At 43.5% G+C, this 23877-nt stretch overlaps 1 protein-coding gene across 3 annotated transcripts in view; it reads right to left on the reverse strand.

Moving 5' to 3' along the window:
* Positions 1–23877, reverse strand: part of LOC137379731 (DENN domain-containing protein 5B-like) — a 299114-nt gene that overhangs the window by 104442 nt on the left and 170795 nt on the right. The window lies entirely within an intron of this gene.

Genomic DNA, 23877 nt, shown 5'->3' on the forward strand with positions numbered 1-23877 from the left:
CCAATGTAATAAGGGAACTGATAGGCAGCCACAATAGGCAAGGTCACTAGATTTCTGTTTCATAGATGGAATTGTGATCTGCAGTTCCCAAAGCACCAGTTAAAAACCCCAGAATCCCGTCTAAAAAATATAGCATTTGACTTTGCTCAGTGCCTCTGATTATAGGTTATTACATTTGTCAGGGGATAAGAATAGATCAGATTCACAGTTACAATGAAAGTAGTTTGCCTGTCTTGCAAAATATTTCACAGTTAGTAGTGTTATCAGCTGTATTTAACACATTGGTACCATATAGCACCAGCAATAATATCATGCAAAACATTGGGTCACATCTTTTTCTACAGTAAAGTTCTTGCTTTGATTGATATTAAAATATTACAATTACGTTAACTTCAGCTGTCAAGGAATCATTACAAAAGAGATCTCTGAGGGTTGTAGGCCTGGAGAAGGTTACAGAGCTAGGGAAGGACGAGGTTTTTGCAGGGATGTCATGGGGTGGTATGAAAACAAGGATGGGCATTTTAAAATTGAGGCACTGCCAGACCAGGAGTCATTGTAGATCAGTTGATAATGGCTGAACGGGATTTGGTGCTTGATGTTGCAGAGTTTTGGATGAGCTCAAGTTTATGGAGGGTGTAAGGTGGGAGGCTAACCAGGAGAGCATTGGAATGGCTGAGATTAGTGGTAACAAAGGCATAAAACTATGAAAGCAGCCAGAGGATTGATGGGGAGGTGAGTTGTGTGCCCTGAAGATAAATGGACCAGTTTATGGAATGCTGTTGCTAGCATTCCACTTCTAGTTTACACAACCACCCATCCCTCCCCATTGTCATCAGTTGTTCCGTGCACTGATGGTTTGTTTTGACTTATTAAATGGGAATTATAGGGGAATACTTTTCAAAGCACGTCTTTCCCCCCCGGCCCAACCCTTTTCATTCCCCTCCCACCCATCAACCTACTGGGGGGAAATCTATGTGGGTTTCACACTTCCCCAAGCTTTGGCTGTTCTGGATTGGCTTCCTGGCATGTTCAGTCACGGTGAGTGTTGCATTTCGGAATTTGGAGGAAGATGTTTGTTAGGTAATGTCTAATGGCGAGAAGGATAGAATTGAGGGTTAATGCTCGGGTTCAACAGGTTGATGTAAAGAAACAATTTCCACTTGTGGGTGAGGCCAGAACTAGAGGTCATAAATATAAGATGGTCACTAATAAATCCAGTAGGGAATTCAGGAGAGTCTTAGAATGGGGAATTCACTACCACAAGGAGTGGTTGAGATGAATTGCATTGATCCATTTAAGGGGAAGCTAGATAATCACATGAGGGAGAAAGGAACAGTAAATTATGTTAATGAGTGGGAGGGCCTGTGTGAAGCATAAACATTGGGACAGACCAGTGAAGCCGAATGACCTGTTTCTATGTCCTATGATAAATGAATAGACAATCTGTTTCAGTGATATTAATTAATTGAGGTATAAATATTGGCCAGAGCACCAGGAGAACTTCTCTGCTCTTTCTTAAAACAATGCCACAAGGGATTTTTACATCTACCCGAGAGGGCCTTGGTTTAATGTCACATCTGAAAGACCACACCTCCAACAGTGCAGCACTCCCTCAGTACTGAACTAGAGTTTCAATCTAGCTCAAGTCCCTCTCTCTCTTTAGCCTCCTTGTCTTGAGAGATAATGGGTAAGTGCCTAGAGGTGGTCAGTGGTTTGTGGAGCAGCGCCTGGAGTGGCTATAAAGACCAATACTAGAGTGACAGACTCTTCCACAGGTGCTGCAGATAAAATTGGTTGTTGGGGCTGTTACACAGTTGGCTCTCTCCTTGCGCTTCTGTCTTTTTTCCTGCCAACTGCTAAGTCTCTTCGACTCGCCACTCTTTAGCCCCGCCTTTATGGCTGTCCACCAGCTCTGGCAATCACTGGCAACTGACTCCCACGACTTGTGGTCAATGTCACAGGACTTCATGTCGCGTTTGCAGACGTCTTTAAAGTGGAGACATGGATGGCCGGTGGGTCTGATACCAGTGACAAGCTCGCTGTACAATGTGTCCTTGAGGATCCTGCCATCTTCCATGCGGCTCACATAGTCAAGCCATCTCAAGCGCCGCTGGCTCAGTAGGGTGTATATGCTGGGGATGTTGGCCACCTCGAGACCTTCTGCGTTGGAGATATGGTCCTGCCACCTGATACCAAGGATTCTCCGGAGGCAGCGAAGATGGAATGAGTTGAGACGTCGCTCTTGGCTGACATACGTTGTCCAGGCCTCGCTGCCGTAGAGCAAGGTACTGAGGACACAGGCCTGAAACACTCGGACTTTTGTGTTCCGTGTCAGTTCGCCATTTTCCCACACCCTCTTGGCCAGTCTGGACATAGCAGTGGACGCCTTTCCCATGTGCTTGTTGATTTCTGCATCGAGAGACAGGTTACTGGTGATAGTTGAGCCTAGGTAGGTGAACTCTTGAACCACTTACAGAGCGTGGCCGCCGATATTGATGGATGGAGCATTTCTGACGTCCTGTCCAATGATGTTCGTTTTCTTGAGGCTGGTGGTTAGGCCAAATTCGTTGCAGGCAGCCGCTATCCTGTTGATGAGTCTCTGCAGACACTCTTCTGTCTGGGATGTTAATGCAGCATCATCAGCAAAGAGGAGTTCCCTGATGAGGACCTTCCATACTTTGGTCTTTGCTCTAAGATGGGCCAGGTTGAACCTGCCATCTGATCTTGTGTGGAGGAAAATTCCTTCTTCTGAAGACTTGAACGCATGTGCGAGCAGTCCCAAACAGTGTAGGTGTGAGAACACAGCCCTGTTTCACGCCACTCAGGATAGGAAAGGGGTCTGATGAGGCTGTGTTCTCGCACCTACACTGTTTGGGATCTTCTTCTCACTGCTGCACTCACATGTAAAGGGGTCAAGTCCCTGGAGTGGGATTTAAACCCACAATCTCCTGATTCAAAGATGAAAGCGTTATTACTGAGTCACGGCTGACAAATAAGGCCTTAAAATAGCAAAGGGAGATGGAAGTGTTTAGTGAGGAAATGCTGGGATGAAGAGATAGGGGCATGCATGAGGCCACAGACTGAAATAAATGAATTTGGCCCACTAACCAGGACATAGTTCATAGAATGCTTTCGAGATAGTTTCTTGGAGCAGCATGTTCTGGAACCAACCAGAAAGCAGGTTATATTAGACTTGATACTGTGTAATGTGACAGGATTAATTAATGACCTCAAAATAAAGACACCTCTAGGTAGCAGCAACCACAATATAATTGCATTTTATATCCAGTTTGAAAGAGAGAAGAGTGGGTCTAGGCCTAGTATTTTAAACTTAAATAAGTGCAGCCATGTGGGCATGAAAGCTGAGCTAGCTGAAGTGAACTGGGTTACCAGGCTTGGAAAGAAATCAATAGTGAAGCAGTGGCAGACAGTTAAGGGGATATTTCAGAATACTCATAATAAGTACATTCCCACTATAAAGAAACCACCAACTGTGGTTAACTAAAGAAGTTAAGGAAAGCATCAAACTTAAGGAAAAAGCATATAATTGCGCAAAGATGAGTGGCAGGTCAGATGATTGGTCAGAATATAAAAGAATAGCAGAGAATGACTCAAAAGTTAATCAGGAGAAAGAAATTGAAGTATGAGAGGAAGCTAGCTAGAAATGTAAAAACAAATAGCAACAGTTTCTACAGGTATTTAAAAAGGAAATGTGAGTTTTGGTCCTCTAGAGAGTGAGAATGGTTAGTTAATAGTAGATAATAAGGACATGGCGGAGGAAATGAACAAATATTTTGCTTCTGTCTTCACTATAGAGGATACAAAAAAACATTCCAGTAATAGCTGCAAATCAAGAGGTGGAAGGAAGAGAGGAACTCGGTGAATTACAACCAAAGCAGTACTCCGCAAACTGATGGAGCTGTGGGCTGACAAGTCCCCGGGTCCTGATGGACTTCATCCTAGGGTCTTAAAAGAGGTGGCTAATGAGGTAGTAGATGCGTTGGTGTTAATTTTTCAAATTTTGCTTGATTCTGGAAAGGTTCCATCAGAGTGTGGGGAGGCAGAAAACAGGTAACTACAGGCCATTTAACTTGACATCTGTCGTGGGGAAGTTGTTAGAATCGATCATTAAGGAGGCTATAGCTGGGTGTTTAGAAAAACTCAAGGTAATCGGAAATAGTCAGCATGGTTTTGTGAAAGGGAAATCATGTTTAGCCAATTTATTGGAGTTCTTTGAAGGAGTAATACGCGCTGTGGATAAAGTAAAGCCTGTTGACGTACTGTACTTGGATTTCCAGAAGGCATTTGACAAGGTGCCACATAAAAGTGAGAATGGGTAGTTAATAATAAGTAGGAGCTCACAGTGTAGGGGGTAACATATTAGCATGGATAGAAGATTAGCTGGCTGGCAGAAAACAGCGAGGATGCTTTTCTGATTGGCAGGATGTGACGAGTGGAGCCCACAGGGGTCTGTGCTGGGGCCTCAACTTTATACAATTTATATCAATGACTTAGATGAAGGGAGCGATGACATGGTAGCTAAATTTGCAGATGACATAAATATAGGTAGGAAAGTATATTGTGAAGAGGACCTAAGGAGGTTGCAGACAGATATAGATAGGTTGACTGGGTGGGCAGAAATTTGGCAAATGGAGTATAATGTAGAAAAAATGTGAAGTTGTTCACTTTGGCAGGAAGAATAAAAAAAAGAGTATCACTTAAATGGAGAATGACTGCAGAATCCCGAGATGCAGAAGGATCTAGGTGTTCTAGTGCATGAGTCACAAACGTTAGTATGCAGGTACAGCAAGTAATAAAGTAGGCTAATTAAATGCTATCCTTTATTATGAGAGGAATTGAAAATAAAAGTAAGGATGTTATGCTTCAGTTATACAGGGTGAGAGCACATCTTGAATACTGTGTGCAGTTTTGGTCTCCTTATTTGAAGTATATAGGATCCTGAACCGTCTTGACAAGGTGAATGTGGAAAGGATGTTTCCTCTTGTGGGTGAGTCCAGAACTAGGGGGCACTGTTTTAAAATTAGGGGTCACCCTTTTAGGACAGAGATGAGGAGAAATGTTTTTCTCTCAGAGGGTTGTGCAACTTTGGAAGGTAGTTGCCTCAGAAGGTGGTAGAAGCATTGAACATTTTTAAGGCAGAGGTAGATAGATTCTTGTTAGGCAAAGGAATCAAAGGTTATCAGGGCTAGATGGGAGTGTGGAATTCGAGGCACAAACAGATCAGCCAAGATCTTATTGAATGGCAGAACAAGCTGGAGGGGCCAAATGGACTACATCTGCTCCTAATTCATATGTTCGTATGTATGTTCATATGGCTGCACAAGTTATTATTTTCTCGTATTCACAAAACAGGGGTTTAAAGTTAAGTGAAGTAAGTGAATTTTGATTATAACCATCATTCTGTAAATTCATTTGTTGTCTGTAAAATAGAACAGATTGATGCTTCGTACATGGCTTTGCCTCACTAGTTTCATCTGTGCAAAAACTGAACGAATTGGAGAAGCTTATTTTAAGGCCATATGTAAAAAAACACAATATCCAGGTCAGATCACCAGGGATTTTTCTTATACGCCACCCCCCACCCCCACTCCCCCCGTCACCCCTAGTATCCCTAGAATTTGATTAGCGATTAGGCAGTTTGGACGCACTCCTGAACACAGGATGTGCAGGACCACTTATAGGATTGATCAGTGCCACTGAACTGGGAGTGAACAGAGCCCCTGAACTTGAATGAATATCAGCCCCGAAATTTGTAACACAGCCTGGGTGATATTTTTAATTCACCCCCCCCAAGTTGCTTGCACCACCCCCAGTGACAGTGCCATGTCTAACATTTAGTTTTCCAATTATCTTATACACATCCTAGAAAAGTTTTATTTAAAATGATCTCACATCTGTATTTCAATCCAGTTTAAATGACCAGCAGAACAACTTGCCAGTGATGTTGACCCATCATCAAGAAGGAACACAGAGAGAAAAGGCAATAAAATCAGGCTTCAGCACTACTCAAAACAAGAGGACATTCAGCAGTCCCACTCAGACCAACTCTATTTCAATTCCAATAGTTATTAATTATTTAAGTGGGTTATTGTTTTGTTCAAGTGCATGAACGTCATCTGATCGTCACAGGGTAAAGCCTCATGAATTATTTCATAATCCCTGCTATGCCACTTAGAGATTGGATACAACAATCACTGCAAGCTGCACGTATGTTCATCTCATGGAAGCATGCTTGGTTGCTAAGGAGAATGCCAAAGCAGACTCTGGACTCCCTGTTGCCACGGTGATCAAATCAGCAGGTCGCTTTGCGACATACCTTTTAATATTACAAATCAATCGTGTGCCACTTTCAACAACTGCTAGTGCTTCCAAGGATTAGATTTCTCCTTATTTTAAATGGTTCATTAAATATTCAAATTGTTTTCAATATAAATGTAAAATAGAGATGACAACACTCACAGTACTTCCTGTGAAATCCTCTTTTTACCTCCCCTTCCAAAATCCATCCTCTCCTGCAGTGTCTCACTGGAATGTGTTTTCATATATACAAATACACCGAGTTTTGCCTGCCTTATAATTATTCACATCTTAGCTTGGATAGGAGATATTGTCAATTGTGGAAGACAGCACAACACATCCCAATCTTTTCATCGCTCAATGACCATACATATGCTGTAATAACTTGATAACGTTCAATCGCGACACCCCCGCTGATTTATCTCTCGCTATCACAAGTGCTGAGGACAATTGTCACAATCCAGTTGTTACCTTGGCTGAAAGTAATCAACTGAAACACAGGTCACCTTCTCCTGAAGTGGGTAATGACCACATCGATGTCACATGCATGCACGTAGTGCTTTATTACATCGCTCAGAAATGTCCAAATGCTTCAAGGCAGATTAAATAACATAGCAGAGTTACGACTGTTCTGTGGGTAAACATGGCAGTCATTTTGCTCACTGCAAAGCCTCACAAACACCAATGAGATGGTTGACCAGTTCATTTGTTTCTGGTGAATGTTAGTTGAGATGGCAAGGAGTGTTTGCAAGGAGTGATAGTGTCTTTCTATTGACAGCCATCTGTTGTGATTCCATGAATGCTGACTTAGAAGGCAATTTTGGTCAGGATACCAGAGAATGTTTTAGCGATGGTCAATGTGTGACCTGCTTCTCCATAATACCAAATATCTGGTCATTGAAACATAATGTTATCTGAGGATATCTGTACAGCTAAGTCAGCATTAATGGAATCACAACAGATGGCTGTCAATAGAAAGACACTATCACTTCTTGCAAACAATGTGGGGATTGTATACATCAGTTTAAAGATCAAATATCCTTGGATAACACTGTAGTTTAGCAGCTGAGTTTGATTTCCACTTATACACAAATGACTGATGAGCAGATCGGCGAGCACATACTGTACTAACTTCCATCATTACACTTGTCCTGTCACGCATCTCTGCACCTATTGATCACTGTCCAGCACATCCGGCTCAAAGACAGGACTTGGTCGGTTGTCATAAAGTCGTAGAGTCATAGAGTTATACAGCACAGAAACAGGCCCTTCAGCCCAACACATCTGCGCCAACCATCAAGCACCCATCCAGTCTAATCCCATTTTCCTGCACTTGGCCCATAGCCTTGTATGCTATGGCGTTTCAAGTGCTCATCTAAATACTTCTTAAATGTTGTGATTGTTCCTGCCTCTGCTACCCCTTCAGGCAATGTGTTCCAGATTCCAACCACCCTCTGGGTGAAAAATTTATTCCTCAACTCCCCTCTAAAACTCCTGCTCCTAACCTTAAATCTATGCCCCATGGTTATTGACCTGTCTGCTAGGGAAAAAGTTTCTTCCTATCTATCCTATCAATGCCCCTCATAATCTTGTATACCTCAATCAGGTCCCCCCTCAGCCTTCTCTGCTCCAAGGGAAACAACCCCAACCTATCCAGTCTCTCTTCATAGCTGAAATGCTCCAGCCCAGACAACATCCTGGTGAATCTCCTCTGCATCGTCTCCAGAGCAATCACATCCTTCCTATTATCTGGTGCCCAGAACTGTACACAGTACTCCAGCTGTGGCCTAACCAGCATTTTATACAGCTCCATCATAACCTCCCTGCTCTTATATTCTATGCCTCAGCTAATAAAGGCAAGTATCCTATCTGCCTTCCTAACCACCTTAACTACCTGTGCTGCTGCCTTCAGTGATCTATGAACAAGTACGCCAAGGTCTCTCTGACCCTCTGTACTTCCCAGGGTCCTACCATCCTTTGTATATCCCCTTGCCTTGTTAGTCCTCCCAAAGTGCATAACCTCACACTTCTCAGGATTAAATTCCATTTGCCACTGCTCCGCCCATCTTAACAGCCCAACTATATCGCCCTGTAATCTAAGGCTTTCCTCTTCACTATTTACGATACCACCAATGTTCGTGTCATCTGCAAACTTACTGATCATATCTCCTATATTCACGCCTAAATTATTAATGTACACTACAAACAGTAAGGGTCTCAGCACTGATCCCTGCGGTACACCACTGGTCACAGGCCTCCATTCACAAAAACAACCCTCGACCATAACTATAATAAAAGCAAAATACTGAGGATGCTGGAAATCTGAAATAAAAACAAGAAATGCTGAAACCACTCAGCAGGTCTGGCAGCATCTGTGGAAAGAGAAGCAGAGTTAACGTTTTGGGTCAGTGACCCTTCTTCGGAAGGGTTCCAGTTCCGAAACGTTAACTCTGCTTCTCTTTCCACAGATGCTGCCAGACCTGCTGAGTGGTTCCAGCATTTCTTGTTTTTACCTCGACCATAACTCTCTGCCTCCTGCCACTAAACCAATTTTGGGTCCAATTTGCCAAACTGCCCTGGATCCCATGGGCTCTTATCTGCTTGACCAATCTCCCATGCGGGACACTTTCAAAAGCCTTACTGAACATCAACTGCTTTACCCTCATCTACACATCTAGTCACCTCCTCGAAAATTTCAATCAAAGTTATTAGACATGATCTCTTTCTGACAAAACCATGCTGACTATCCTTGATTAATCCCTGCCTTTCCAAGTGGAGATTAATCCTGTCTCTCAGAATGTTTTCCAATAGTTTCCCTACCACTGATGTTAGTCACTGACCTGTAATTACCTGGTTTGTCCCGGCTACCCTTCTTGAATAATGGTACCACATTCGCTGTCCTCCAGTCCTCTGGTACCTCTCCTGTAGCCAGACAGGATTTGAAAATTTGTGTCAGAACCCCTGCTATCTCCTCCCTTGCCTCACATAGCAGCCTGGGATACATTTCATCTGGGCCTGGGGATTTATCCACCTTTAAGCCCACTAAAATAGCTAATACTTCCTTTCAATGCTAATTTGTTCAAGTATATCACAAACCCCTCCCTAATCTCTACGCCTACATCGTACTTCATCAAAGTGAACACAGATGAAAAGTAATCATTTAAAACCTCACCTATGTCATCCGGCTCCACACACAGATTGCCACTTTGGTCCTTAATGGGCCCTACTCTTTCCCTGGTCATCCTCTTGCATCTTAATATACTTATAAAACGCCTTGGAATTTTCCTTTATCTTGTTTGCCAGTGTTTTTTCATGCCCCCTCTTCACTCTCCTAATTACTTTTTTAAGTACCCCCCTACACTTTCAATACTTCTCTAGGGCCTCCGCTGTTTTCAGCGCTATGAATCTGTCATAAGCCTCCTTTTTTTTCCCTTATCCAATCCTCTGTATCCCTTGGCAAGGATGTAATTGCACTAGAGAGGGTACAGAGATTTACCAGGATGTTGCCAGGACTGGAAAAATGCAGCTATGAGGAAAGATTGGAAAGGCTGGGGTTGTTCTCCTTGGAACAGAGAAATCTGATTGAAATGTACAAAATTTTGAGGGGCCTGGATAGAGTGGAGGTGAAGCGTCTATTCACCTTAGACAGGTCAGTGACGAGGGGCATAATCTTCACTGAGGAATAGTTTGCCAATATATACCCTCAAGGTCCACACACAAACAATTGGTCCTTCAGCTCGATTTCTGAATGAAAAAATGCATTTTTTTAGATGTATAATAGGTATTTTTTTATTCAGAAAATTTGGGTGAGGAGTTATTATTGTGTGTGTAGACTTTGATGATCTGTGTTGACAACCGATCTGACTGCACAGGGCACGGCAATCCAAACTTCAGCTATTCTCCCTGTCACCCACCAGTTGGCGCCTCTTAGTTGACTAAATCAGAATGCTCACTGATTTCCTTTGCCCACTCAACCAGTGTAACCACTGACTACTCCTGGATGACATTCACAGAGCTCCTCGTCACTGGAAGCCCAAGTAGTAATATCACCTCGAGAATTGCATTCAAACAGTTAGTCAAGACTCCAAGTGTAAATCCTTTCCTGCATCATTTCAACAGGTTAGGTTAGCTAAGTGCTGCCAACTGGTGAGCCTCAATAGAGAGGCCTAAAGGTTAGGTTGTTGCAGCTCCACCCCTCCTCATTATGTTATGTATCGTTAAATAACCCACCCACAAAGGCCTAAACCTGTTTTCTGAATAAAATAGATACATGAACTTTCAAAAGGTCACTGGATATATATTAAAAAGGAAGAAATTGCAGAGCTATGGGGAAAGAGTAGGGGATTGGGACTAATGTGACAGCTCTTTCAAAGGACCTACACAGGCACGACAGGCTGAATGGCCTCCTTCTGTGCTGTATAATTCTATGATAAAGAAATAACTCACATTTAAACAGTGCCTTCCACAACCCAAAGCATTTTACAGCCAATGAGGTACTTTTGTAGTCGCTGTTTTAATGAAGAAAACATCACTGCCAATTTACACACCGTAAGATCCCACAAACAGCATTATGTCAGTGACCAGATAATCTGTTTTATTAGTAATGTTGCTTGAGAGATATATGTTGAGCTGGGCACCAGAAGAGATCCTGTGCTCTTCTTCAAAATAGTGCCATAGGATCTTTTACAACCGTTGGATAGGACTGAGGAGGCCTTGGTTTACTGTCTTATTTGAAAGCCAGTGCCTCCAACGGTAGTGCACTGGAGTGTCAGCCTGGGTTTTGTCCTCATGACTCTGAAGTGGGAATTGTACCAATAGACCTCTGCCTAAGAGGCAAGGGTGCTACCCACTTTGTCACAGCTGACAGTCAAACATGCATTCTTATGCATGTAAGAAATTGAACTGAAAAAGCTGCTACAGTGCTGGTAGTACTTTGAGTCTGAAGGATTTCAGTTTAAACTCTTATCAGAGATTAGAGCCCATATTCCAGGCTGACAATCCAGCCAATTGAGGGACTGCTGCATTGTTGGAGGTACTGTCTTTTAGGGGAGATATTGAATTAAGCCTCATCTGCCTGATGCAGTGGTTCAGACAAATAGTAAAGATCCCAAGGTATTATTTAAAATAACGCACAGGAAGTTTTCCCTGTGTTTTGGCCAACATTTTTCTCTCAACCAATACTACCAAAAACAGATTAACTGGTTAGTCACAACAATTTGCATTTATATAGTGTCTTTAACATAATAAAATGTCTCACTGTGCTACACAGTAGTGTAATCAGACAAAACTGACACAGAGCCAAGGAAGGAGACATTAGGACAGGCAACTAAAAGCTTAATTAAAGAGGTAGGTTTTAACCTTACTTGTTGTTTGTGGAACTTTGCTGTGAGCAGATTAGCTGGCATGTGTTTAGGTGCAACACAACAGTGAGGGTAAGTTATTAGATTTGAAGCTCTTTGATAAGGGCTATTTGCTGTTACTTCTGTTAAAGCCTACTGTTAGCTTGCATTACACCACCAATGAGATTCACTGACTTGGTTTGGAATCTAAAAAATCTTGACAGCGTCAATTTGGGAAGAGGGACACAAATTTCATGTTCAAAGATGTCAGTGTTGGGGAGTTGAATACATATTTCCAATCTTGTCACCCAATCAGCATTAATCACTTTCAGGGTCAGGTAAAGTCTCAAGAAGTTCCTGCGATTCTAATCCCAGAGGATTAACCTTTTCTACACCAGTCTTCATTTCCCACCTTATTCCTCCAGGCCTAGGTAAGCGCTCCATGCTCAGGGTTACAAGCCATGGCCAACTGCAGCACCAGCGAATTTTTGGTGATGGTGCCCGAAGAACGAGAACCTTGAGGGACAACAACTGCTTCAGATGGAGGACGCTTCAGGAACAGGACTCGTGTTTCCTTTAAAGCACATATGGGGAAAGCAATGGGAAACCACCTCATGTACTTTTTCCCTAGTGGTATTGCTCATTTCTCATGGAAGTTAGAAAATGGGAGGCTGTTACGAGCAACAAAGAGGAAAGCGTGTGAGGCGTGGGGAAATGAGCAGAGGACCTGCCCTTGGGCAGATCACCGCTACTATTCCTTTTGACTGAGATTGCAGTTAAGAGTTTTAGACTACTTGGAATTGAGTGGGAACTGCCAAAACACACTTCACATTGACTCCTTAGACCAGCAGAGAAAAGAGAGACTTTCATCAAACCAGTCTGGCCTGGATCAGAATGTTGAGCCCAGAGGGTTAAAAATTCCAATGTCGCATGGAGCACAGACACTGATCTTTGTATGAGTCACTCACACAGGGAGCTGAAGAGCTATAACTCGATTCACAATGAATTCCCTTGACAAGCACGAGTTGCTCAGAGCGGCCCTGGGGCACGAAGAAGCACGTTCCCTGAAATGCATTAGCCTTTCACAAACAGCTGCAACACAGCATAAGAGGCAGCTTTAAACATCTGATCTCCATTATGGAATTAAATTAAATACTCGACAACTCTACAGTTTTAAAGTCCCCAAGAGCCAGTAAGATATGCATTTGTTGCGTTACCAACCAACCGTTTCTGACAAATTTAAAACCTCTCATTGTACCTTGAATACCAGCAACTTAGCTTCGAACACCTGGCAGAGGAGAGGAATGAAATAGAACAGTGATTAAAGCCAAGAAAATGCACAGAATATCCTGGAAAGCACAGACTCAAACAAAACCTGATGTACAGCAAAAGACCAACTGATCCATCCAGCCTATCCCACACAGTTGTGATGTCTTGTGCATCACAATGCATACACTCCACACAGATTCATGTGATCTCTTGGGAGAGGTGAAAAGTCTGGTTAAAAACCCAAATAAAAACTTGGGGAAAGAAATCTGGACAATTTCTCCTTGATATCCCCTGAAGCAATCGAAATTGGTCCAGGAGAGAAACAGAACATCCAGACATTTAAATACATGCAGCTGAAGGAAGCAAGGTGAACCCTTGCAGGCTTTCCAGCAGCAACAACACAGGGCTCGCCAATCACCTCATCAGTAAAAGTACCACTCAGTACCACGAAACCAGTGGTCCCAAGGTTGACCTCCTAATCAGTGATGGAATTCCAGTGGCTTCAACACGCTAGGCTAGGAAGGCAAAAATAATTTCGAGTTCCTGCTCCCAACTGCTAGCCCATTATTCCTGCTGAAAAGGAGGATATTGAGAGAGGGCTTAGCTGTGATGTTTTCCACAGTCGAATAGCCTGTAAATATTCCCTAGGGTTCAGCTTTATACAGGAAGAGTGGTATTATTTGGTGGAGGACTGCTGGCACCTGAGAACCCATAAGCCCCGGTGTGGGCCAGTACCATTGTTACAATGTCAGGATCATGCCTCAGATATTCTGTCAGGTACAGCGACCTGGTCACTCCCCTAAGCAGTCTAAATGTCCTACATTTAGGGGGGTGCCCATAACTGCCCCATATCCAAGTATAGCGTACTTTGAGGTGTAACACCATGTGATCTGAACTTGGATACCTGTGTCTTTCACATGTGTTCTTCTTCAATCTTTTTGAAGTTGGACACAACAAACACGTGATAAGACAAGGCCAGGAAAGACAAGGCCGGGTACAAATTGTTAACAGCAGTATTTAGGGGAGATGGTGGCATAATGGCAATGTCACTGGTCTAATAATCCAGAGGCCCAGGCTAATGCAATGGGGACAGGGGTTCAAATCCCACTATGGCAGCTGGCGGAATTTAAATTCAATTATTAATAAAATTCAATTACTTAAAGGAAATCTGGAATTGAAAGTCTCAGTAATGGTGCCATGAAGCTACCATCAATTGTCATAAAAACCCATCTGGTTCACAAATGTTCTTTAGGGAAGGAAACCTGCCATCGTTACTTGGCCTTAAAGGCCTGCTACCTGACCCGAACCCGACGGGACCTGACAACATGTGTCAGGTTCGGGTCGGGCCCCTCTTCCGGCTCGGGTTGGGTCGGGCTGGGCTCGGGTTGGGCTGGACATACACGGTAAGTATTAAAAATAAAAAACTTACCTGAGCTGGGAGTCTGGGACAAAACTGAATCTGTGCAGTGAGTGAGTGACGTCACTATGATGTCATCACACATGCACTGCAACTTCCTGGAGCTTCCCAGTCGGAAGGTAAGTAAAGGGATGGTCGGGTTGAGTCGGGGATGTGCTCGGTGCGAAATTGGAGAGGCTCGGGTTCGTTTGGGTTCTTTTTCCCGACCTGAGCAGGCCTTTACTTGGTCTGGCCTACGCAGACTTCAGACCCACAACAATGTGGTTGACATTTTACTGTCCTCTGAAATGGGCTAGGAAGCTATTCAGTTCAAGGGCAATTAGGGATCGGTAACAAATGCTGGCCTTGCCAGCGACACCTACATCCCATGAAAGAATGTTAAAAATGGAGAGTGAGAGAACATACTGTCAGGCAAACCCCCCAACCTGCCAAGACTGAGGCACACATTATTTTGCCACATGAACATTAAAACTTAAAAATTGCAAGCCCCCTGACTGGAAAGACATTTGCATAGTACCAGACAGTGGGGAAATAAAGGGAACCAGTCCCCCTCAATACACAGAAGAGACCTGGTCAAATCGGTTGTTCACGTGACTACCTGCTGGCCAACTAGGGGAGTTTTAAACTGGAAAAACAGAATTTGAACTCAGAAGGCTGTGCTCCTGGAACTGAAGCAGAACCCTCTCTGCCTGCCTCCATCTCTTTCCCACGGAACTGAATATTGTAAAGACATGTAAACTCAGAGAGAGAAAAATCTCTGACATGAACAAGGTTTACGAAGAATACTGGGCCCCAACGAAACACAAGATCATATCTTCAATCAAAGACTTCAGCGAGCTTGAGAAACAATAACAAGATATTGCCTCAAACTGTTCTACTTATCTTTTCTTCTGCTCTTTTCTGTACCTATTTGTATGTGGGTATCGTGTGTGTATGCTAGCGTGGGCATGTCGTATATCCTTAGGCGTTAACCGTATTAAAGTTAAAGTTTAAGGTTTAATAAATTTCAACTTTCTTCTTTAAACCACAGAAAGCTTGTTTGTGCTCATTTCTTTGCCTTATAATTGGAAAGTTGTGAACAAGCATTCATAAAGGGGGAGCTCAAAACACAGTGTGTTTAAAATTAAACCCTGTTACAATAAGACCAGGTGAAGATAGTAACAGACCCCTAGACACCTTTCACACCTGGTCCTATCAACACAGAGCAACAGTTATGATCAGATTCACTTAGTTCAATTAGTACAGCTAGCCTTTGCTTAGAAATACAAAATAATGGACATGCTATGCTTCCCCACATCACTGGGTCATAATACTTGATTTAAACAAATACGTCACAAATTAGTATATGCTGTGCACATTTTGGATTAGAGAATTCCCAAAACAATCCGTGGCTGTGATGTATTTACCAACTACAGAGCGAGACCAACAAAAATTGCTCATCGTTTATAATCTTTGTGAAAGCAACATCCAATCTTAATTTATTAGCTTTTTAAGAACCCTTATCTTTATTAAGAATTGTGTGACCAAACCAACTATCACAAAGAAAAAATATTGCATAAAAAAATTAGCATCTTTGCCTGCTTGATTGGCACTCCATCTACCACCTTCAATATTCACTCCTGACGCACAGTGGCAGCAGTGTGTACCATCTACAAGATGTACTGCAGCAACTCACCAAGGCTCCTTAAACAGCACCTTCCAAACCCACAACCTCGACTATGATAAGGACACTAGGCGCATGGGAACACCACCATCTGCAAGTTTCCCTCCAAGCCACACATCATCCTGACTTGGAACTATATCACCCATTGATATTTACAGAGAGGTGTGAGGTAGGCCGAAAGCGACAACTACCTGGCAATGCCAGAGACGCAGAGGTCCAACCTTCGGCCCATCGTGTCCGTACCGGCCACCTATCTATTCTAATCCCATTTTCCAGCACTTGGCCCGTCGCCTTGTATGCTGTGGTGTTTCAAGTGCTCAGCTAGATACTTCTTAAATGTTGTGAGGGTTCCTGCCTCTACCACCCCTTCAGGCAGTGTGTTCCAGATTCCAACCACCCTCTAGCTGAAACAAATTTTCCTCAAATCCTCTCTAAACCTCCCGCCCCTTACCTTAAATCTATGCTGCACGATTATTGACCTCCGCTAAGGAAACATTTTCTTCCTATCTAACCTATCTATGCCCCTAATAATTTTGTATACCTCCATCAGGTTTCCCCTCAGCCTTCTCCGCTCTAAGGAAAACAACCTTGCCTATCCAGTCTCTCTTCATAGCTGAAATGCTCCAGCCCAGGCAACATCCTGGTGAATCTCCTCTGCACCCTCTCCAGTGCAATCACATCCTTCCTATAGCGTGGTGACCAGAACTGTACACAGTACTCCAGCTGTGACCTAACTAGCGTTTTACATAGTTCCATCATTATCTCCTTGCTCTTATATTCTATGTCTCAGCTAATAAAGGCAAGTATCCCATATGCCTTCCTAATCACTTCATCTACCTGTGCTGCTGCCTTCAGTGATCTATGGACAAGTACACCAAGGTCCCTCTGACCCTCTGTACTTCCAAGGGTCCTGCCATCCATTGTATATTCCCTTGCTTTGGTAGTCCTCCCAAAATGCATCACCTCATACTTCTCAGGATTAAATTCCATTTGCCACAGCTCTGCCTATCTTACCAGCCCATCTATATCGTCTTGTGATCTAAGGCTTTCCTCCTCATTATTTACGACACCACCAATTTTCGTGTCATCTGCGAACTTATTGATCATACCTCCTATATTCACGTCTAAATCATTACTGTACACTACAAACAGCAAGGGTCCCAGCACCGATCCCTAAGGTACACCACTGGTCACAGGTTTCCAATCGCAAGTACATGACTTTTCCAGGTTTAACCATGTCAACCCACAAACAGACTTCACAGTGTTGCTATCATACTGGGAGAATCCGTGCAATAACCCTGGCACATGACAACTGAGCAATGCCAATGTAACATTTAAATTTAAAAATACAAATTTCATCCTCTTAAATAATCACACCTCTCAGCAACCTCACTCCAAGCCCAGATGCTCCTCTGCACTGCTTTCCAGAAAGTCCTGCCATTGTTATTCAAATTCCAACAATGCTGGCCATTGTTTGACTAGAATGTCACATGGGAACATTTCATAGAGTCATACTGTCATTATGGCCCAAAAGGAGGCCATTCTGCCCTTTGAGTTCATGCTGGAAAGAAAGGAGTTTCATTTATACAGTATCTTTCATGACCTTAGGACATCCCAAAGTGCTCTGCAGCCAATGAAATACCTTTGAAGTGCAGTCGCTGTTGTAATGTAGGAAATATGGCAGCCTTTTTGCGCACAGCAAGCTCCCACAAACAGCGAGACATTGACTAGATAATTTTTTTAGTGATGTTGGTTGAGGGACAAATATAGGCCTGCACACCAGGAGATCTCTCTGTACTCTGAAATAATGCTGTAGGATCTTTTACATACATCTGAGGAGACAGACAGGGCCTTGGCTTAAAATTTTATCCAAAAGGCAGCACCTCCAACAGTGTGGCACTGTTGTGTCACCAAAAATTTTGTGTTCAAGTCCCTGGATTGAGTCCTTGACCCATGACCTTCTGACTCAAGAGCCGAGAACATTATCAATGAGCAACAGCTGATAGTTTATGGCAATATTGTCAAATTAGTTGCGTTTTAAATCTGCAGTATACGTACTGAGGCTGGTAAGGTCACATCTGAAGGCTGCAGAATTTCCACAGCATCTCACCTCTGGGTACTGTAATACAGTGATTATGTTAATGGACTAGTAATCCAGAGGGCTGAGCTAATAATTCAGATAACGTGAGTTTAAATACCAGCATGACAATTTGAGAATCTGAAATCAGTTTTAAAAATCTAGAAATTAAAAGCTGGTCAAGTAAAAGTGGGCATGAAGCTGTTGGATTGTAACTCCAACTGGGTATGTTAATGTCCTTTCGGGAAGAAAATCTGGAAATGTCAAACATGTTGATATATGAGTGCAGTCATGCATGAACGACAGGTTTCCTTCCCTAAAGGACATTAGTAAATCAAATGGGTTTTTCACGATAATCTAACAGCTTCGTGGTCACTTTTACTGATAGTTTACTTTTTTTCCTGAGGGTCGGTTAGCTCAGTTGGTTAGACAGATAGTGCGTGAGACAAAAAGACATCAGCAGCACGGGTTCAATTCCTGTACTGGCTGTGGTAGTTCATGGAAGCCTACCTCTTTGCCTTGCCCTATGCTTGTGGAGTGGTGACCCTCAAGCTAGATATCACCAACTGTCTCTCCCAAATGGGAGAGATGACTATAACAGCAGCAACAACTTTTCATCCCAGATTTTTAACACTAAATTCAAATTCTCAAACTGCCATGGTGGAACCTGAACTCACATTCTCTGGAATACTAATACAGCAGCATAACAACTGCCCTAATATAGAGTCAATCCGGGTCTCTGCCACTGAGAGGCCCGCTTATTTCCTGAACAAGTATGAGGTGAGTGAACTTTCATGTCTATTTTAGTTCATATAAGATCCATGAAGAGCCTCCAAGACTCACTCAATCGTTGTGGGTATTACTTATCCACACTGAGGAATCTGAGCGGCTCCCTTAATCAGTTTCTCTTCTTTTGAATTAAAATTTTGCCACAGGCTGTCAGAGGAAACGATTTCAGCTCTGCATTGCATGCATTGCTTACTGCTTCTGCAGATCGTTGGGTCAGAATGAAAGATAAAGGCATGCTTGAAACATCGATACACAAAGTTTTACACAAATAGTTTTGCACTATTTTAATGGTGGGTTTCTATGTTGGGTTACTGCTGATGCTAAAATGCCGCATATCAGAAAATCTAGGTCAGCTGGCGCTTCCACTGGATCCTTTACTTGTAAAAAGCAATTTATACAAACTTTGAGCCAGTTATGCTTGGCTGTCCGCGAGATCATGCAAGCTGAATTATCAGGGCCACTCTCCGTTCATTCACAGAACCTCAGACCAAACGAATGCATTGCTTTCAGGACCAGCAAAGCAATGGATTGGAATTAGGAGAGGAGTGAAGCACACACTCCATCTCCCAGTGGGGGGGATTAAAAAGAATTGACTTTGCCTGCTGTCTATCTTCCATTACTCTTTTCTGCCAATTCTTTCCTCAAGGACCTGACCCACACTGAGGTACAGTTCTAAGGCATTACCAGGAATATATGAACAGGAGTGGGCCATTCAGTCCCTCACGTCTGTTCCCCCATTCAATTAGATCATGGCTGCTCTGTAGCTTAACTCCATTTATCTCCATTAATTCCATATTCCTTGATAACCTTTCCCAACAAAAATCTGTTGATCTCAGTCTTGTAAGTTCCAAAAGGCCCAAAATCCAAAGCTCTCCCATGTTTTATCCAGTGCTCATTCTTCATGTATAATCCTAGACAGTAGGCTGATCAATGGTGTAAGTCATCACAGCTAAATCCAGTCTGGTGAGCCCCCAACTAATACAAACACCCAAATGATATACAATTACCTCAGTACAGCAGGACGAGTCAATGCCATAAGTGGTCGAAGTATCTTATGCTTAGGGTTGCATCTGTACGGCCCAAAATCTAATCAAACTATAGTGTCACCTAGGGATATAACAGTGACCTGAACTAAATATTCATTTCTTTAACATGTACTCTCACAAGCCTCGCCAGTCTTTACAAAGATGGAATAATACAAAAAATAATGAACACGCTGCCCTTTCCTACATCAGTAGGTTATCTTGCTTGACTTAAGCATAATAACTTCTAACTACTCTCTTGCATTCTCCTGAGTCTGGTTAAAGCTTGCCCTTACAGATTTTGCCTTAGCAGCCTTTGGTGGAACTGACAGACCACCTGTGCTTCTGTTTTTATCAAAGTGTATACACATCCAAAAGAAGGTGGCCTGCTGGACCATCCCTGCTGAGTGCCAGGGACCAGAGACTTCCCAACACAATGGATGTGAGATGTTTACCAATTACTGAGTCAGGCTAGCAAATTGCTTATCATTTGCAATCATTGGGGAAGCAATATCAAGGAAGCGTTCATTAATATTTAATCAAGCTTATTAGCATTTTAACCACATATTGGCCGGAATTTTACATCTGGGCAGAGGTCCCACCCACCGGCTTAAAAGTCAGTGGCAAGCCCGCCTCCACTGCACCTGGGAGCCACACAGAGATTTTATGTGGTCCATGCCCTTAATTGGCCTCGGCGGGACTTCTGCCCCTCTAAGACAGGAAGTCCTGCCTTCAGGGACTGCCAGCCAATCAGGGGGCCAGCAGCTCCTCAGTCCCAGCAGCGCCACTGGAAGTGGTGGCCATTGCTGGGACTACACCCAGCTTCAGGAGGATCATGGACGCCGGCGCCAAAAATGATGTGGGGATTTGGGCCTCGCCAGGGACCATTGACTGGTCCCCGGCAAGGGGGGTGGGGGTCAATCAGGAGGGCGGTGGGTGTGGCAGGAGCTGCTGGGAGGGCCCCCCCCCACCCCCACCTTTGGACCTGCAAGGGGCTGCCTGATATTACTGGACAGCCTCCATAGCTGACATGATGCCTGTCTAGTGGCGGCAGGAAAAGGCCTTTAAGCGGCAAATAATTGGGCACTTAAGGGTCTCAATTAGCCTGGGGTGGACGGACCATCTGACCCCTTTCCTGCTGCTAAGCGGGGGCAGGAAGGCAACAGGAACGGCACCCCCTCCCACAGAATTTTACCACACCGCCCACCTCTAGCCCGCTCCTGCGGGGGGCATAAAATTCCGGCCGTTGTCTCAGTGCCTTTTTAAAAAGAACTTGCGTCAATACACTTTGTTTTAAACCCTCAACATTTAAAAGTAACTTTGTTCCACCCAAGTCCTTTCTGTGGAAATATGGTCACTAAATCCTGACACATGACACCCATTCACCTGTACACGCACCTGGAAGGCTGCGACTTATGCATGGATCTACTAAATGAGGGTACTTTCCATCAAGCCATCTCTTTCATACATATCCAAACCTTGAGGATCTCCAATCACAGGAGTTTGCCTTCTGAAGCTCGAGCAGTTTGCTATTTACTCAGGTTGCTGACTATTTGATGCAGCAGATAGCGGGAAATATAACTCGCTCTCCGTCTTTCCAAATAATCCCAACTGTAGCACAAAGCAGATATGCAATCTATTCAACTCATGAAATGGGCCTCACAAACACAATCACAGCCGAGTATGTGATTTATGAAGCAGTTCAGCACAAGCCTCTGATATATTTGATCCTGGGTTAATGCCATCCTTAATTCTGAACTGTAGCTTTGATGAAATGACGGATATAACTGCAGGCAATTTCTTTGGGTTTAACTTATTAATTCAGTAATATGATAGGTTATATAATACATAATATCTGCATTAGAAGGTGACTTGACTCAGAATTTCTTCAAGAATACGGTTTACGATTAACCCTGAAAGAATAAAACTCTGAACAAATCACACTCCACAGGCAGTGTGAACCAAGACTACTTTTGTTTGTGCAAGGAAAATACGAACATAGGAATAGGATTAGGCCATTCAGCCCCTCTAGTTTCTTCCATCATTCAGATAGATCATGGCTACCACCCATCCCCCACCCTGGTTCGGTAACCCTTAATCCCTTGCATAACACAAATCTCTCAATTTCACTTTTGAATTCTTAATTGACCCCCTGTCTCAACAGCTTTCTGGGGGAGAGTGTTCCAGATTTTCACTACCCTTTGTGTGAAGAAGTGCTTCCTGACATCATCCCAGAATAACCTAGCTCTAATTTTAAGGTTATGCCCCCTTGTTCTGGACTCTCCCGCCAGAGGAAATAGTTTCACTATCAACCCAACCAAATCCTTTAATCACCTTGAACATCTCAATTAGGACACCTCTTAATCTTCTATGCTGTCAGAAATCCCACCACCGCACCTCTCCTGAAGCTGCCGACACCCTGACTATGGGTGGTGTTTGATTTCATTAGCAAGTGGCTATTGTTTCAATGTGTGAGGCTATTCCACTGTGGAAGGCATTACAGCCGACCGTAGTCCCACCTTCACCCTGCATCCACATGTGCATGCATTTCAGCATGAGTCACTCGATGGCTATACGTAGCAGACACCCTGGCTAAGTTTGCCCTTCTCTCGCCCCGGGAAGGGAGTGGGGACGGGTGCTGAGGCCAACTGGCACTGCCCCAATGCTAACTCTGCACTGACCTGGGACCTTTCCTGTCTGAGCAGCTCAGTGATCCATAATCTTCTTTCATGGGTGCAAACACCATGCAGATCCCTGCCCCTGCTTGCATCATTTGATCTGTCGGATGAGACATTATACTTTATGACAAATGAGGCCCCATTGTCCTCTCAACTGCACGTAAAAGTATCTCAGCCTTATTTCAATAAAGAACAGGGGAGCTTTCTCCGGTCTCCTGGTCAATACTTATCCCTCAAACAACATCATGAAGAACAGATTACCTGGTGAATATCTCATCGCTGTTAGTGGGATCTTGCTATGAACAAACTGGCTGCCATGTTTCCTACATTAAAACAGTGACTACCCTTCAAAAAAAATACTTCATTTGCTATAAGGTGCTTTGGGGCGTCTATGGTTAAGAAAGGTGCTATATAAATGCAATATATATATATATCTATTTTGATCCTTTTCTTTCTCCCAGTAAAAGAGAGAAACCGAGGGGTAATGGTAGGACTTCAGTTCAAATGTACTTGGGATCACAGTCCCAAGGCAGGCGAGTGGCAGACAGAGACATTCTGTGAATGGCAGAGAGATGGGAGGCCTGGACAGCAGCAGGGAGGTGTATTCACAATACCAGATGGTTATGTAATAGAAAATCAATGTACTCTGAGACCCATGTTTTCTCTTTGGTGTTGTGTAGTTTATTCAATGGCATAGAGAGTGGATATTCCTTCCTTAGCCCTTTCAGGAATTGGATGTGCACACATGCTGTGTTGTTAACCATGACACTGCTTGAAGTGCATTCTTCACAGTGTCTGCACCCATCCTTCCCCTAATTGGCAGCATTAAATTATGCCCCTCCCCCTTTACAAGCATTGTGGCGCCTCGGATTTATATATCTGCCATGCAATGCACTTCAGCTATTTTAGCTCGCATTCCTCGTTCAGTTTTGCCACACTTACCCAGAATAAGGCAGGCCCCTTCATTCAGCTGCTACTTCCAGCTATACAAGGCATCACGCTGCTTGTGTGAGGCAGCTTGACCCCCAATCACCATATCACCACAATTTTAGCCATCATGGATGTGCAATTGAGCAATAGTCTTTGTAGCAAGGTATATTGTGGCAGCAGCATGATAATGCACATATCTGAAACAGGAAGGTAACTGAGGTGGAACAGAGACATAAGCGAGGCAAGTTGTGAAGCAATGCACTATCACAGAAATACAAGGAGCAGGTCTGAGCCAACAATTTGTTGCACAATGAGTTCAAGGGTCATCTGGGTCTCAAGAAGGTGAGATCGAAAGGCATTTAGCCAATAGGCAAT

Source organism: Heterodontus francisci, chromosome 18 (genome assembly GCF_036365525.1).
Source record: "Heterodontus francisci isolate sHetFra1 chromosome 18, sHetFra1.hap1, whole genome shotgun sequence".
NCBI lineage: Eukaryota > Metazoa > Chordata > Chondrichthyes > Heterodontiformes > Heterodontidae > Heterodontus > Heterodontus francisci.